Source organism: Vipera ursinii (genome assembly GCF_947247035.1).
Source record: "Vipera ursinii genome assembly, chromosome: 1".
In the NCBI taxonomy this organism is placed as follows: domain Eukaryota; kingdom Metazoa; phylum Chordata; class Lepidosauria; order Squamata; family Viperidae; genus Vipera; species Vipera ursinii.
In genome coordinates, this window is record NC_139512.1 from 212733228 (window position 1) to 212745270 (window position 12043).

Below are 12043 nucleotides of genomic sequence, written 5' to 3' on the forward strand. Positions count from 1 at the left end.
CTATGCTACAGATTCATGTTTAGCCTTATAGCATGACATCTACCTGCTTTTAAAATCAAAATAATCTCTTTAATTAAAAAGACCTGTTTAAACAGTAGGTATCAAGGACAGCATCTGTCAGCACAGTGGTACCTCCAAGAACTGGGCTTCCTCCCTTCAAACATTGACTGGGTTGCAAGCAACTCCTAAGCCTCCCTTTAGGCCCTTCAAGAATGGGGAGGACTGAACATTTTGGACCTATTTTGAAGTCTGGGAAGGATTGAGGGCATTAGCATTCTTAGCACACCTCCATACTTACAGCAGAGAGAAACGTTAATTAAGGAAAGACTATTCTGTGCATACGGGCTTTCGCTATGATTCAAATGCTACATGATCAGGAGTTTTAAATCCTTCGTGCATGCAGATGGTATTCCTCTGTAACGATGTTTCTCCTTACCTGGGGGGGAAAGGAACGTGACAACTAGGATGAGGCAGCTCCAACTATACTCTCAAACAACTACAGTATACTCTCAAACAATTACCAGTTAATAAAGTAAATCAGGAACTTCAAATGGAGTGTCACACAGAGTTATTCTAAACAAAAAGTAATTATTTTTGTTGAAAATAATTCTGGGCAGACATCTCCTCATCCTTACTGCCCAAACATTTGTTTAGCTTAAAAATAAGAGTATTTTCAAAGCAGTTAACAAAGTAAAGTTTTAAAAGAGTTGGTTATTTCTAGAGATTAGCGCTGCATGACTGTGAGAATTTTCACAAACTGTTTAAAGTTTGCATTTTGTGGGTAGCAACGACCTGAACATCGAATTGGGATGGGAACTACAACTTCTAACTTTGTAAGGGGAGGGGAATTTAGTCTTGGGTTAATGTCATGGTTTCCGGCAGATGAGAGCAATTAAAAGAACTTCAAGGCAAGGGATTCTTCCTCAAAGAACATTTTTATTTGGCTACAAAATAACGGCACATACAAAGGTGAACCCAAGACTAAATTCCCCTCCCCTAGGTTACCAAGTTAAAAGATGCAATTCCCACCCCAATTCGATGTCATAAATCACATTCACCAATTAATAGAAAACACAGGCACTCCTCCTAGCTCTCCAGCCTGCCAAAATGCTGTCAGTAATGACCTTGGTTCCCATATATAAAATTGTTTTGGCTAACTCAGAACTACGCCCCTTCTTGCTTCTTTCTGAGTATGTGGTGGATTGTCCAGCAATGATAAGAGGGAGACGGCAGGCTGGGTTTCAGATGTTTATTTGGCTTCAGCTCCGGACAGCTGTCAGGCGGAGAAACACTTGCTTTTATACAAGAGCTGTCAACTGTTTTAACCAATCAGCGTAGCGCAATCTCCCGCCATGAGGGCGGCGACCAATAGCATTCCGGCAGTCTTGACAGCTCCCAAATGATTGCGCCTGCGCGGCTAGGCCGGGGAATCTGACAGCTGTCAAGGCAGCCGGCCGCGGCGAGGCGTGTGTTCAGCCGGCGTTTGACAGCTTTGGCAGCTATCAGCTGAGGCCGGCCCTGGTGCATGCGCAATTGCTTGCGGCAGCCTTTTGACAGCTGTCAACTGTCAACGGCTGCCACGTTTGGGTTTCCCTGGATTAGCCTCAGGTCTCTGAGGCTTCCTATTGTTGTGGCAACTTTACCGTTGTGTATAACAGTATACAACACCCCTTTCCCCCCCCCCAACCCGAGAACCTTTAATAACATTTTTAACTGAACTGTCGGAATAAACATTTTTAACTGAACTGTTGATCGTCGGCGTGCTTCCTGCCCATTCAAAGTCCGCAAGGTAGGCGGGGGGCCGGCTGGCTCTGCTGGAGCGGCGGAGGAGGACCTCCTCCTCCAGGTGTGGAACTCCCGGTGTTTCTTCTGGAGGTGCCAGTGGTGGTGGGTGCAAGTCCTGGGATGGTTCCAATATGCCAGGGGTGTCACCGTTTAGCGGCTCGTTGCTTTCTGAGACGTGGGGTGAGTGCAAGGGGTGGTTTGGAAGACTTCTGGACCGGAGTTGATCTGTGTGTCTGCAGAGGAAAAGTCCCTTCCCGATGTCCACCGTGTAGGATAGAGGACCAGTTTGATCCAGGATGACTCCCTGGATCCATTTGTCCCTTCCCCCATAGTTCCTTGTCCAGACGTGTTGTCCTTGGGCAAATGTGCTGGGTGGGGTAGTATGGTCGTCTTCGGCCGCCGGCCTGTCAGGGTGTACTCTGTCTAGCCTTGTCACTAGCCGGCGGCCCCAACGCAGCTCCGCGGGGGATTTCCCGGTGGTGGAGCAGGGCATAGCGTGGTGAGCCAGGAGGAACTGTGCCAGGCGGCGGTGCCAATCTCCTGCGATGATCTTCTGGAGAGCGTCTTTGGTGGTCCTCACCATGACCTCTGCTAGACCATTAGACGAAGGGTGGAAGGGGGCCAACGTGACGTGCCTAATACAGTTGTTCTTGGCAAAGATCTGAAATTCACGAGAGGTAAATTGTGGGCCGTTGTCGGAGACTAAGACATCGGGAAGGCCGTGTGTGGCGAAAATCCCCCTGAGTCCCTGAATGATGGCAGCCGTCGTCATGCTGGAAACTGGGAGAACCTCCAACCACCTGGAAAAACTGTCCACTACGATGAGGAAAATCTGTCCCTGGAAGGGGCCAGAGAAGTCAATGTGGACCCGGGACTATGGATTCTGGGTTGTTTCCAAATTGTGAATGGGGGCCTGGGGGTGTGCTGGTCGGGTCTGCTGGCATAAGTAGCAGCCAGCTACGTGCGTTTCTATATCCTTATCGATGGCCAGCCACCAAACGTAACTGTGGGCCAAGGCTTTCATTTTTACGATGCCAGGGTGCCCATCATGCAATGTGTGTAAAACCTTGGGTCTGTGCAGGGGCGGCACTACCACCCTGCTGCCCCAAAGTATGCAGCCCAGGTGAGAGGTCAATTCGTTGCGCCTCGTGAAATAGGGTTGAAATTCTGTGCCCGGGCTAATGGCCTGCCACCCCAAAGAAACCCACGCCAGTACCCTACTGAGGATTTTATCCTTGCAGGTTGTGGCAGCGATGTCTTTTGCTGTTAAAGGGCACTCCAGGAGCTCCTGGATGGCTAGGATGTGACCAGCCGGGGCTGGGTCTGGGTCTACGTGGGATAGGGGCAGTCTACTGAGGCCGTCTGTGTGGCACATTTGCCGACCTGGCTTGTAAACCAAGTGGTAAGAGTATGCTGAGAGGAATGTTGTCCACCACAGCATCCTGGGGGACAGTATTTGGAAGGTTTGCCGGTCCCAGGTGAATGGCCCTAGCAAGTGCTTGTGGTCGGTGAATATCGTAAATGGACGGCCATATAAGTAATCGTGGCATTTTTTAATGCCCGCCACGATTGCCAGTGCCTCTTTATCGATCTGGGCATAGTTCCTTTCAGCTTTGGAGAGGGTCCTAGAGTAATAGGCAACAGGCGCATGTGTCCCGTCGCTTAGCAGGTGGCTCAAAACTGCTCCAATCCCATACGGGGACGCATCGCATGCTATGCAGAGGGGTTTATCCTCTCTGTAATGGGAGATGGTAGTATTACTTGACAGCATCTGTTTGAGTTTTTTGAAACTATCGTCATGGACTCATGTCCACTGCCATAATGCTCCTTTGTCCAGTAATCTATGGAGAGGTTCCGCTATTGTTGCCTTCCTGGGGAGGAAGGCATGGTAAAAGTTCAAGAGCCCAAGGAATGCTTGGAGCTCTGTTTTGTTTTGGGGGGCCGGGGCGGCCCTGATGGCAAGGATTTTAGAATTAGTGGGGTGGATTCCTTGGGAGTCTATCCTGTAGCCCAGAAATTCCGTGGATGGAACCCCTATGGAGCATTTCTCTCGTTTGAGCTTTAACCCTGCACTACGAAATCTGGTTAGCAATTCATGCAGTCTGGCTGCTAATGTGCTCTTGGTTTCCCCTGCGATGAGGACGTCATCGAAGTAGGGGCAAACCCCTGGAATTCCCTTCAGAGTTCTTTCCATGACTTTCTGGAAAATGCCAGGAGCCACTGAAATGCCGAATTGGAGGTGGGTTACCTTGAAAGCCCCGCGGTGTGTAACGATGGTTTTGGCGTCAGCTGTTTCCGTAGTGACAGGGAGCTGGAGGAATGCATGCGCCAGATCGAGTTTGGCAAAAATGGAGCCAGAGCCTATTTCAGACAGGACGTCCTTAACGGCGGGGACCGGGTAAGCGTGGGGGTTCAATGCGCGGTTGAGGGTCGCTTTATAGTCCGCGCAGATTCTTACGTCCCCGTTAGGCTTGACAGGTGTCGCTATCGGGGTTTCCCAGGTTCCTCCGTCCACTGGTTCAAGAACCCCTAGGGCAACTAGTCGGTCTAGTTCGCACTCAATTTTTTGTTTGAGGGCGAAGGGGACCCTCCTGGCTTTGATTCTGATAGGGGCGACCTCAGGTTTGAGTTTGAGATCTATCGGGGGGGCTGTGTATTTGCCTAATGTCCCATCGAAAATGTCGGCGAACTGTTTGCAGACGTTTTCCAGGGTTTGTGACTGGATGGGGTTTGTTCCTTCTAAATGGATGCCCAAAGCCTCGAACCAGTCCAGGCCAATGAGACTGGCTCGGGCTCCTTCAGTGACCTGGGCCACGAGGTACCCTTGAAACTTTTTGAATCCTACTCTCAGCTTGGCCTGACCCTTTAAGCTTATGGGAGCTCCCTGGAAGTCGGTGAGTAAGACTCAGGAGTGCTGAAGGGGGATGTGGCGGTTGCTCCTAGACCTGATTTTCTGGAGGGTGTCCCAGGATATGATGGAAACGGAGGACCCTGAGTCCACCTCCATCTCGCATGGGACCCCCTGGATCTTAACCCAGATCTTTATTTTGGGTTGTAGGTGATGGATTTCCAGGGGCGTCTGGCTGGAGAGGATGGATAACACTGAGGGCCGTGGGGTTTTTTGGGGTGGGCGGGAAGGCTTGGTCCTACTTGATGGAATTTCTTCGAGTTCATGGAGGGTTTCCCAATTTCGGCTGTGACACACGGAGCGGATGTGCCCGGTCTTCCCGCATCCGTGGCACTTCGCATTCCTAAAACAGCAGGAGGCCCTGCCGTGCGCCCCACCACAGCTAGCACACCTGGTCCTTGCGCCGGAGGGGTTGGGGTTTGGGCTTGCGCCCTCTGGCTTGGTCGGTCTACGGTTTCCCTCACGGCCTGCGGCCATTCTATTGAATCTTGGGATGATCGCGTCCACACTGGTATCGTCCTCGGGGGCCCCTATGTCGAGCTCTCTGGCCTGATGGACCGAACCGCTGGGGCCGCATCCTGACGAGGATGAGTCTTCACGATGGCTATCTTCATACGCCATAATCTCCAGAGTGAGCTCTGCGAGATCCATCGTAGGCTTTGCTACAAGCTTCCATTGAAGCCGCTCATTTCGTAGTCCAGCAATGATCTGGTCTCTGATGCGATCCTCCAGGTCCGGAAATTGGCATCTGCGGGTGGCGTGACGGACCCCCGTGATGAATGCTGTAGCAGACTCGCCCGGTTGCTGACAACGGCGAGTGAAGTGGAGCTGCCAGTACAACTCCAACCGCCTGGGCATAAAGTGCTTGCTGAGGCGTTCGGTCAGCTCAGCATACGGTATGGTGGCGACCGGGTCCGGGCTGCAGAATCCCACAGCAATGTCATAGACGGCCAGTCTGCTGAGGCAAAGTAATGCCGCGGCCTTGTGGCAGTCTTCCGTGATTTTGTTCACGACGAGGTACCCTTCGACCTGCCCCCAGTGCGACTCCCATCCCTCGGGGTGGCGGACGTCAAACTCCCTGATGTGTCCGAGGTTGGCCATTCTGACTGGGTCCGCGGTATTGATGAGCGATTTGAAGGACTCCCTTTGCCCTCAGCCAGCGACTTCAGCAGTGACCACAGCGGCTGGAGGGATTGGAACTCCTTCCGCTCGTGACTTAGCTCAGTGACTAGCTCTGTTGAACCGCAGATCCCACCTTCGTCGCCAGGTGGATTGTCCAGCAATGATGAGGGAGACGGCAGGCTGGGTTTCAGATGTTTATTTGGCTTCAGCTCCGGACAGCTGTCAGGCGGAGAAACCCTTGCTTTTATACAGGAGCTGTCAACCGTTTTAACCAATCAGCATAGGGCAATCTCCCACCACAAGGGCGGCGACCAATAGCCTTCCGGCAGCCTTGACAGCTCCCGAATGATTGCGCCTGCGCGGCTAGGCCAGGGAATGACAGCTGCCAAGGCAGCCGGCTGCGGCGAGGCATGTGTTCAGCCGGCGTTTGACAGCTTTGGCAGCTACCAGCTGAGGCCGGTCCTGGCGCATGTGCGATTGCTTGCGGCAGCCTTTTGAAAGCTGTCAACTGTCAATGGCTGCCGCATTTGGGTTTCCCTGGATTAGCCTGAGGTCTCTGAGGCTTCCTATTGTTGTGGCAACTTTAAAGTTGTGTATAACAGTATACAACATGTGGCAACCGAAAATGAAGTGAAAATGGCTTCAATTCATGTTGTTGCAGTGTTGACATTGGTGGGGAGAAAAATCACCCACAACTGCAGATGGTTAAACCACTAATCTGGGTGCAGACTGAATGTATGCCTGACATTTTTTTTCTTCTTTTTACGACCCTTGCAATCCTTTGCTTCGGTGTGGGGTCAGGGCGACCTAACAACGGATGTTCTTAGCGTTGAATACACACACACACACACACACACAAATACATACATACCTGACAATAATGCAAGTAAATCTCTGCAGCAAATCTAATCCAGGCCTGCGTCATTTGTGGCTCATATTGTTAATTGTGTTTCACTTACTTAAAACTGCACAAATAGGCCCAAACATTGAAGTGCAGTACCGTATTCAGTTTGTAGGGTCACAAATCCTACAGTTCAAAAAATAGTCTCATCAGAATGATATTTGACAAGGAAAGAGGCCATTTTCTTTCACTTGCATTTAACAGTTTCAAAATTTCTTTTCTGGGATCACAGGTGTCTATTCTGTTCACAAAAACATTTTACATCTGAAATAACTATTAACTATTATGAATACACCATGCATTTTTCTAATGTGATCTGATCAGCACTTCAACATTAGCAGACATTAACTCAGGTACCAACTTTTCTAGGAAGTAATGACAAATCAACAGCTATCCAATCAGAGTCTATTCAAAACAGTGGGCCACATGACATGCGTTACCGAATAGATACACCAACACACTTTAGTAGTCTAGAAAGGAGAAACCCAGAACCATGGCAACAATAAGTATTAACCTTTGTTGTTACTGCTAATGTAGTATTATCATTATTTGAAGAGATTATCCTTTAAACCACGGGTGGGGAACTATGGCCTTTATGATCTGTGAAATTCAACTCCCAGAATTCCTGAACCAGCCAGGAATTCTGGGAGTTGAAGTTCACAGATCGTAAAAGGGCCATAGTTCCCCATCCCTTCTTTAAGCAATCCAATTGCCTGGGATTGGACCCAAAATAAAACAATAGGTTGTTATTTCCTATCTCCTGCGAAGGACATCATGGCCATCTGCTAACCAGAGAAGAGACAAAGGAAAGCAGCTTGCTTTCCAACTAGACACTGCATTAGCCTTGGGGCTACAGCAGTAATAAGTAACTTGGGGCCTGCCCGATATTGCTAAACAGCAGCTCTAAGCCATTATGAGCAATGTTAACAGGTCCTGGAAGTTGTGACTGAGCAACATCACAAAAAGTCACAGATACTTCACTCCTAGAGTTGAAAACAAGGAGAAGTTTTGCTTTTCTTCAGCTCTATAGATTAGGAATGGCTTTTAAAATGGATGGATGGATAATAGACAGACAGACAGACAGAATGTACATACAGATTGTATGTGTGCAAATATAATTTTATTTATTTATTTTATTTTAATTCCATTTATATCCCGCCCTTCTCCAAAGACTCAGGGCGGCTTACAAGCTTAGCAGTAGCCTTCATTCTATGTATATGCCTGCTTATTAGGGCTTTCACACACACCTCAAGCGGCATTATTACAAAGTCAGCTTTGTAAACAAAGTCAACAATCTGGGTCCTCATTTTACCTACCTCGGAAGGATGGAAGGCTGAGTCAACCTTGAGCCTGGTGGGATGCAAACCTGCACTAATTGCAGGCAGCTGGTGTTACTTAAGGAGGCATTAGCCCACTGCTCCACCAAGGCTCTTCTTGCCATCTTCTTTCAACCAGTGAGGTTAAAACTGATAAATTTTTTAAAGAAAAAAAGTGCACAATTAAGCACAGCTTTATTCACTGCTTTCCTCTAAATTTAGAAACTGCAGCACTGTGTGCAGTGATTTTTAGTCCTTGTTTTCAACATTTCAAGCCATTCAGAAGCCCTTCAGTGATTATCTTCTATCTCCTGAAAACACTTTTGACTGCCATTTAAATAGGCATTTATCTCAGTATAATTTCAGAATGAATAAGGCTATCAATGCTAAGCATCGAGGGCAGATTAAAAAAAACAAGTTCCAGTGATATAAGTAGGATAACACATGACACACGGGGCAGAGCAACTTGCAATCTGCAGCTATGGGAATGAAAAGAGTGGCATTTTAGAAGCAGCTGGACCTCCACTAATGTAAAGGCTGTCCTACTGTGGGGACACTGTGCTAACCTTGTGCTTCCCTGCAATATTTCTATAATGCAGAACGGCACACTTCAAATCCTTATAAGAAACCCATCAACTCTATTTCAGGAGCAGAAAGGAACAATTTGAGAGCAGCCTGCAAAAAGGGCCTTAAAATCTAAATAGGGATTTGATAGTGGTGATGTTCTGTCTCTAGAACAAAATGTCTGGGTGTTAGTCATACCAGTGTAGGGTTTCAACACATTTTTCATAGAATTTAGGGCTAGGAGGTGAAGATACTGCATAATGTATGAATTCCGGGAGCTGAAAGGGTTCCATAGCCACAGAGCACCAGATCCATTAATTACAGTACATATGCAACCTCAGCACACCAAGGAAAATTTATCCCTAGTCTATACATAGAAGGCAACCACAAAGAATACGGAATTATGTAAGAGTTCAGGACAAATCCTATGCCAGAAATGGGGAAATGTTGGTAACTGGAGACTGCCTTTGACAATCCCCTACAGCTCTCTTGGGTTCTTGGCATCAAAATCTGCATCTTCGCTTTTTAAAACTATGATAAATCATTTTAGCCTCTACATGAAAGGAAATTGGGTTTACCAATGGTGATCAAAGAGAACTCTTGAGCTGGGAAGCAGATATACTCGTATGCTTGTGATCAGGGGTGCAAAAACGTTCTGGTGTTCATGCCTCTACTAAAATCTGCTATACAGTTGCCTACTCAGAGAGCCTGTCTAGTATACCAGTTAACGATACTGACTCTTGTAGCCTTCTGGAGAAGAGTCACAACCTGGCTTTTCCAGACAATCTTTGGTGATTAGGCTGGAGTAAATTTGTGCTGATATAGTTTGTTTTGTTTCCAGATTTTTTAAAAATTCTACTATGTTTTGTATGGAAGTGACTTATATAATCGGAATCTCTCCTACCATTTTGTGACCATGCCGGCTTATTAATCCTGATGCATTTTATAGATTCTTTGCTCTAACTCCCTCCCCTTCTCCCCCCTCCCTTATAATAGAAGGCCCGGGTTGTAACCACTGTGGGAGAGTGGTTAAGTTTTTACATCTGCTGCCTCCCAGAGGTGAGAGCTCTGAGGGGTATTGCTCCCCCGGTTTGCATGTACCAGGTTGCCCCCCGGCTTTGACCGCCGTGAGAGGGCGGGATTCGATCTGTCCCGGGATTTCCCAGCTCTAGTGGCAGTGGAGCTGGGCTGGCTCTCTGGTCATTTGCCTTCGATTTATTTATTTTGAGATCCTCCCATGTTGATCTGGTCTGCCTTGCTGTTTTTTGTCGGACTTGTTAAGATCATGCGTCTGACTTATTCTAGCACGACCTTATACGCTCTCAGGGGGGGCCCCCCATCCTGGGAGCGACCCGCCTTACTCTTTACACCTCCTCTTGATGAAGGGCCCGAGTGTTGGGACCCTGAGAGATGGCTGGGCATGGGTAGGGGCCTCCTATATAAGCCAAATAAGAGGCCCCTGGTTAGTTTTTTGATTAATTTTTTTAGGAGGTTAGGGAGGGGGGTGGGAACTTCTTTTGGTTGTTCGGATACGGGGGGCAGTCCAGCAACCACTGTTCAGGCCAGGGCCGGGATTGATCGCGGAGGGGAGGAGCGGGGGTCGGTCGCCCCCGGGGCTCCAGGGCAAGTCGTGGGAATGTTTATTCCCACGACGTTAGGGAATGGCAGCAGGTGCAGGAACAGAGGGCCGTATCGATCTCAGGGAAGGCCTCTCCGCTACTTGCAAGCGGTGAGGCGTTCCGACCCTCTTGTTCTGCCCCGAGGTCCCGGGAGTGAGGATGTGCAGCCTCCTGAGCTCCGGCTGGTGTACTTGAATGCCAGGTCTGTCGTTAATAAAGCTCCTCTCGTCCGTGACTTGGTCGAGGGTGAGCAGGCGGACCTGGCTTGCATCACGGAGACTTGGTTGGACCCAGAGGGCGGTATTCCTCTGGCTGATCTTTGCCCACCAGGTTTCCGGGTGCTACACCGGCCTCGGGCTCAGGGTAGGGGTGGGGGAGTGGCTGTTGTTATGAGGGAGACCTTAGCTCCGCAGGAGGCCACCGTTCCGCAGATAGTCGGGTGTGAGTCTCTCTTCTTGAGATGCGGCCCTGGTGCGCAGTTGGGCTTGCTGCTGGTGTACCTTTCACCTAGTCACGCAGCAGCAGCCCTGCCTGAGCTTCTCGATGTCCTCTCTGGGTTGGTGGTTGAGTTCCCGAAACTTATAGTTTTGGGGGACTTCAATCTACCATCTCTGGGAGGATCATCTGAGTTGGCTCGGGAGTTCATGGCCTCCATGACGGCCATGGACCTGACGCAAGTAATTTCAGGACCGACTCATGAGGGAGGCCACACCCTTGACCTAGTTTTCTTATCTGGTCGGTGGTTAGATGATCTTAGTGGGGGCTCCCCAATTATTATGCCCCTGTCATGGACCGATCATCATCTCCTGCAGCTGGTCTTCCGTTTTGCCACCCCCCGCCGTGGGTGTGTGGAACCAGTTAGATGGTACCGCCCCAGACACTTAATGGATTCCGCGAGGTTCCAGGCAGCGCTGGGGTCCCCACCTGCCTCCCCCACTCACAGCTCGGCAGATGCCTTAGTGGAAGCTTGGGAAAGGGCAGCCACTGAGGCTCTTGACCGAGTTGTACCCTTGCGGCCCCTGACCCGATGCAGATCCCGTCGAGCTCCATGGTTGTCCGCGGAGCTCCGGGAGATGAAGCGCCGGAGACGGGGCCTAGAGAGCGGTTGGAGGTCCAGCCGATCCGAATCCGACCGATTGCGACTAAGAACCCATATTAGGTCTTATCTTGCTGCGATAAGGGTGGCGAGGTCTAATCACTTCGCTACACTTATCGCGTCCGCAGATAATCGCCCGGCCGCTCTGTTTAGGGTGACTCGCTCCCTCCTTAATCAGGAGGTGAGGGAGGAACCCTTGCAGGGTCGTGCCGAGGAGTTTAACAATTATCTGTCGGACAAAATCGCTCGGATTCGGACCGGTCTGGACTCTGACTGGGCAGAGTCTGACGATCAGGACGCGGGTGGTCTTGTCGATATCACTTGGGAGGAGTTTGATTCTGTGACTCCGGAGGAAGTGGACAGGATTATGGGGAGACTGAGCTCCACCACATGTTTATTGGACCCGTGCCCTTCCTGGCTGGTTTATGCAGCCCGGGAGAGGACACGCAGCTGGTTCCAGGCAGTTATATCAGCTTCTTTGAGTGAGGGTAGCTTCCCTGCCGTCTTGAAAGAGGCGGTGGTGAGGCCCCTCCTCAAGAGGCCTGCCTTGGACCCAGCTGTATTGAACAACTTTCGTCCAGTCTCCAACCTTCGCTTTCTTGCGAAGGTTGTTGAGAGTGTGGTGGCGCATCAGCTCCCTTTGGTCCTGGATGAAGCGGATTATCTAGACCCGTACCAATCGGGTTTCAGGCCCGGGCACAGCATGGAGACGGCATTGGTCGCGCTGGTGAA